Source organism: Callorhinchus milii, unplaced genomic scaffold, assembly GCF_018977255.1.
Source record: "Callorhinchus milii isolate IMCB2004 unplaced genomic scaffold, IMCB_Cmil_1.0 Scaffold9, whole genome shotgun sequence".
Classification (NCBI taxonomy): domain Eukaryota; kingdom Metazoa; phylum Chordata; class Chondrichthyes; order Chimaeriformes; family Callorhinchidae; genus Callorhinchus; species Callorhinchus milii.
In genome coordinates this window covers 6,684,754-6,690,783 of record NW_024704750.1, presented here as the reverse complement: position 1 = coordinate 6,690,783, position 6,030 = coordinate 6,684,754, and positions in this window count along the sequence as shown.

Here is a 6,030-nt window from a genome sequence, read left to right as displayed (position 1 = left end):
ATATGAGCATTCCACAATGTGGAGGATATCCACAAATTTCAATGACTGAATGACTAAGTAAAACTTAGAACAAAGACATTTGTTAATGTTCACGTGTCTGACTCTTGACAATCTTATTTGAGGCATTCTTTTTATTGTGTGTCATGTTTAAAACCAAAAACTACTGAATTACTGTAATTGTTAGGGAAAAGATTATGGAGTAAAAAGGGCTGGACTATAAAATAAATCCTTCAGAGACAAAGGTTTTATTGAAAAGCTCACTCTTCATTTATTCTCCTAAAACCAAAATTAAATGGTTTGTACTGTATATTTCTTAACAGTTCTGAGGAATCCGTTCATACATATTTAATAACTCATTAAAAAAAATCTGATTTTAGTTTAGATGAGGTGAATACTTTATCTGCTAGTTTTAAAGTTACTTTAGCAACTCGTATTCTGATAGAAAAGACAGTATTTCTGCTCTTAATGAGTACCTTGTTGGAATGTATGTTAAAATTCTCTGTGATTGTTAATCCAGATGTTACAGGAAGGAATAAGTAAACTGTTTACGGTATGGAAGTTGAATTACATGGAGTGAGTCTTAATTGTTTTTAGGTCATAATTGTTTTAGCATGCACGTTCCGGCAGAAGGTCCAGAATTTGTGGAAGGTAATACTTTCCAAATTCACGTGAATTCAGCTTTGTTTCTCCAATAAATCATTTTTGCCAACAAATACACAGTCGCTTCACTTCAAAATAAATCCCATGAAGCACTTTGGGACATCCTCCTGACACGAAAGGCACTATACAAAATGCAAGAGTTATTGTTATCATATCACAGACGAGGCTTTGTCCAGGAATCTGAATTTTTGGAATACAATTTCTGGCACTCCATCAATTAGAAAGAACACAAATGACTTTAGGATAAATTGTTGACCACATCCACAATGGTGAAAGTCGCCTTTTTTCCTCTGCTAAATCCTTGCCAAAGGCTTATCAGATCAGCCAACAAAACAAACAGCATGACTTAACAGTAGGGGTTGGCTGAGAGCATTTATGTTTCTGGCCTTTGTAGTACTTCTAGAGATATTCAGAAAACTAGATCTTTTGATGGTTCTTGACTCCACTGAAGTCAGCTTCATGGTTAATCTTGTCCTGGGTGTTTTTTTTAAAAAAAGTCGCAGAAAACAAATCATCGCATTCCTTCCTTTGTTCAAATAACATGTATGAGACACATCAGGACATTATTTCTTTACTGTTGATTGGATTTCTTAGAATCAGTGTCACTGGAGATTTCTGCATTTTTGCAACATGATCTTATTACTTTTGTGTTACTGGGTAGCAGTTGTTGCCTTTACTCGTCACAAGTAATTTGCATGAAAGGTATACAGGTAGTTACCAATCTGGAGGACAGAATTAATAATTACAGGAGCTTCTTCTATTTATTTTTCTATTAAGCGCTCCGAGACACCATCCAGTGTGAAGGGCGCTATATAAATATTTGTTGTTATTGTTATTTAGCTTTCCTTCTTTGTCTTTGTTTCTTTTCTTGCTAATTTTTTTATTTGCTAACTAATCCACGGCTTTCGATTGAACTTTATGACCGAGTGATCACAGGTCGGGGGTTGACTGTGGACGTGGGTGACGGAGTGGATGTGGAGGGAGAGATTGAGTGAGGAGATAAGGGAGGAAAAGTCAGCAGAGGTAGAGCAGGAGGGGGTGAAGTGAAGGTTGAAATCGCCAAGGATGAGGAGGCGTTCAGAGGAAAGGGAGAGGGAAGATAGGAGGGTGGAAATGTGGGGGATGAAGGTGGGGGAGGGCTTGGGGGTGTAAATGGTGAGGTGCTCAAAGGAGGGGAAAGTTCCAGAGGATTAAGGGGTGGTTCATGATAAACAAACAAAACACCATGCAGCATCCAGTTCTGTTTTGCTTTAATTATCACTTTTGTCAGCTGCTACATCACTGGAATTATCCGTTAGGGAAATGACTCAGGAGAAATAGAGAAGCTGGCCCTTGATATCGAACCTCTTTTCCCCATGAGACTGAAACACAGAAACTCTATTGGTGTGCCAAGTTATGTTTTCACTGGCCAATATATTTTCTGCTAAATAAGGCAACTTCAGACAAAAAAANCTTGTCTCTGATATTCATGCTCCCTTCAATTGGCTACAGTTATTACTTTATATTTTCATGTCAGATATTTCACCTTGTGTGGTAGAAAATTGTCTTTTGAAAGTGCGGCTAATTAATTTCTGTATTTTAGGTTCAACACAAAAAAGTCTAAGGTTTACATTATTGTTTCGTTTATTGTATTTATATTACATATTGTCCTTGGAATGTATTAAACCTACTACATAAAAAAGTGAGACAAAAAAAATAGTAGAATAAGTCAATTAGTAAAGTATAAATAAGTAAATTCTCAAATGTGTGTGAACACATCAATTTTATTAGAGCGATACTTGGATGCAGGGTGCTATCATTGTTGCAGCATGACATTTCAACAGCTGAAATAATCTTATATAAACCCAGCACGGATTAGACTGTATACTGGAGCCTTCTATTTTGAGTAAGCAAAAAGAAAATGATCATACTTTATCCAATGACAATCCAAGGTTTTGAGATTACTGGATTAGATGAAGTTAAAGCAGATTGTATCTGTCTGGATTGATGCACACAAGACCTGACATTTCAAAATCCATTCACCAAATCCATTGTTAAACTGGTGCTGACCGACTTCTAAGCGATCAGTGTTTCGTGGAGGAATATGGTCTGGAGACAGAATGATGGTATATTCAGATCCAGTCTTTCCCATAATTGTTATTGCAGCAGTTACAGCCTTACTTTCCTTGCTGCTTCACTATGGATTATTTGAGTCTTAAATCCCTGTTTATAGTTCCTAATGGATTATTTCGTCAAAGTTATTTGGGACTATGAATACAACGACATTACTAAAGATTCAGAACCAACAAGGTATGGCATATTTTTATTTGTTTACTGCAAGTTTAGAAGCAACAGAGGGTTGGGTTGTAAAAAAAGCTTTTCTAATTTCTTCAGGACAGTCCTGTAAAACAGACAATATTATAGTTTTATTTCTCCAATAATGGCCTAACAATTCTGTAAATGTATTTAATTGATGTAATTTGTTCATCTCATCCACAAATATAATAAACCAAATTTAGAAGTTTTTTATGCTTTTATATGAGGTATGCATAAATATTTAATCATCATAATATACCCTGCAGATGTGACCCTTTAATTCTACTGAAATATGTAGTATCGAAATCAAGGCATTATATTATACTAGATTTTATTAAAACACTTATGTATAAAATGTTAAAAGTCCCTTCAGGGAAAGATTGAAGTGTAAAAGATGGTATGCGTGTTAGTTAGTTAGTTAAAAGCCTGGCCCAAATAGCCCCCTTGATTATTTGCAGCGATGTGCAGATATCTGCATCCTTGTATATCTCTGTTAAAGTGTTTTACTTGTTTTATGTGGTTTAAAAAATGCACAAGATCTTATTCCTGCTGGGTTAGATATGATTGTATTTAATATCCTTGTAATAAGAAAGGTCAGGGTTAATGCACTCAGACTTGAGCAAGTTTTGGAACACGAATACATCACTCCAGCTCACGTTTACTGACAACCGGGAAATTGTTGCCTTGGGCACCAGGGGAAATACCCTTCTCTTTTTGAGTAGTGCAATGGGATCTTTGATGTTGTCCTGAACAGACAGGCAGGACCTCGGTTTGACGTAACTTCCAAACCACAACACTTGCAACAATACAGTGTATTGCAGTGTCATCTTAGACTGTGAGCTTGAAGTCCCGATGTGGGGCTTGAACCTTCTGATTCAGACATGAGAGTGTTACTGACCGAGCCAGGCTCATACATGAAGGCCTCACATTGTATAACATACGAGAAGGGTTCCAGCAGGGGCAAAATAACTCTAAGGGCTTTGATCTTAGCAAAGAAGGTGTCACAAAGAAATACTTGGAGAGGATCAAGTTAGTCAGTTCACATGGCCTTCTTTTCCTTTTGTTAATGTGCAGGATCTTCATTGAGGAAGCTTCCTTCAGTGCTGTTCAGTGCTTGTACAGTAGTTTTTTTAAATAAGGCATACATATGGTCACTAATACACCATGGAACACAATGCACTTAAAAGATACATATTTACATGTCCAATACTGTTGTTCCACAAGAAAAGTGAACATTGGTGAATCCTTTATGACTCACAGTGAGAATAATGGGTGGCTTTGTCTTTCAGAACTGTCCTTCAAACCTTTAATTAATGTTTGCAAGAGTATAATAAGATCAATCTAACTACAAAGAACATCAACCTGAAAGACTAATTTCCCCCTTTGCAAAATTAGATTACCAGCCATTGTCTGTCATATTATTTCAGAATTGAAATTGACTCAGATTTGATTAAAGAGAAAAAGGGCAAGACCTTGGTAAATTCTACTCGCATCGTTTTGTTAATGATATTTTTCCGTTAACATCAAGTGATGTGCACTACCAAGAAGAACTGACATGATTTGATTTACTTCAAACCCTATTGGCAAATAAACATACATTTTGAAATGCTCTAAGCTGCTCTAAGGCCTGGATCTCTCTTTTGATAGCAATTTATGACACTTTGGATGCTGTTGTCAATATGTTTACAATAAAGCTCAACAATTTCCCTTCACTGTGATGAACAGTGTGGCAATTTAGGAATAATTCTCTGTGAACATTTATTAATAGAAAAAAAAACTATGGACTGGTTGAAATAGTTCTCAGAGACTCACCTATGAAGTGCGAGGTGGGTGAAGTGCAGGTTTAAGTATGTTTTGAGCTGCTTCTGGTAATCGTGTCATCAAAACACAACTATAATTCTCTCGTATCTTTTCCAATTATAAAGAAAATGCTGCCTGCTCCCAAAAGCAGCAAATGGCAGTCGTTTTCTCAACCAATGCTTTGCTGTGTCACGGACGGTAAGCACAAATCGTTGTTGAAAGGGAGACTCTCAAAAGGTAATGAGGTTAAATTGTTGCTTTTATTTTTTAAAAAAATTCCAGATGTTTAAGTGCTTGTGCAATGTACTGTCATATCTTCTTTGCTCTTGTTTTACCGCAGTGGTTCCCTGGTTAGGGTGGCTGACTCGTGGACCAGTGTTGGAGGTGATGAGCTCTGTATCAGGGAAGAGGTTGTCCTGCCATGACTTTGGGGATAATGTTTCGGTCAATCAGGTGGTGGAGTTCATCTCAGACAGAAAGTGGGGTCTGTTGGTCCAGTTGCAGGTGCAAAATGCAGGACTCCTTTGTTTGTACAGCCTCACTACGTCCAGGGTAGTCAGAACCATCAGCCTCCCTAACAAGGTAAGAAGCACAACTAATGGCAGTGTTCATTCTACGTTTGTTTTTAAATCTGATTTTCAGGTTTCAGGTCAAATCAATTCTGTGAATTCTAACTCCAACCTGAGTATGGATTTGAGGTAACAACAAAGTGGAACTGACTAAGGTTTAACGCTGTGCCCCACAGTTCAGCTTCCTGTAAAACCACCTGCTGTGGTAAGACTGAACATTCCTTTTAAAAGTTTTTTTTTGTTGGCATTCCCTTCTTCAAGTTTAGTGCTACTGTAGGTTTCATGTCTGTTGTCTCGTCTCTTTCCTGGAATATGTAACAAAAACATGTTCAAACAAATTTTTAGTTAGATGCAAACAATAAGACCCAGTTGTACAGTTAATCTAGGATGGTTAAACTTGATGGACATTTAATCTAGGTCTCATTACATCTCAATCAGCAAACTGGATTTTGCTTCAGAACATTTCAAAATGAGGATTTCTTTGCTAGTGGGGATGGAAATGATTGTTGTCAATGGAGGAATGAGACCAGGGTGGAATAGTGCAACTGGGTGAATACTCTGGAGTATTTGCAAAGAACAAGGATCGGCTAGGAAAAGCACCAAAGGCAATTGTTACGATTTAAAATTTCTATTCCCCCAAAGTATGTTTGTTTGAATTTTGGTGGGGTGGTGGTCAAAAAGTGCAATCAATACTGTAAGTCTGAGG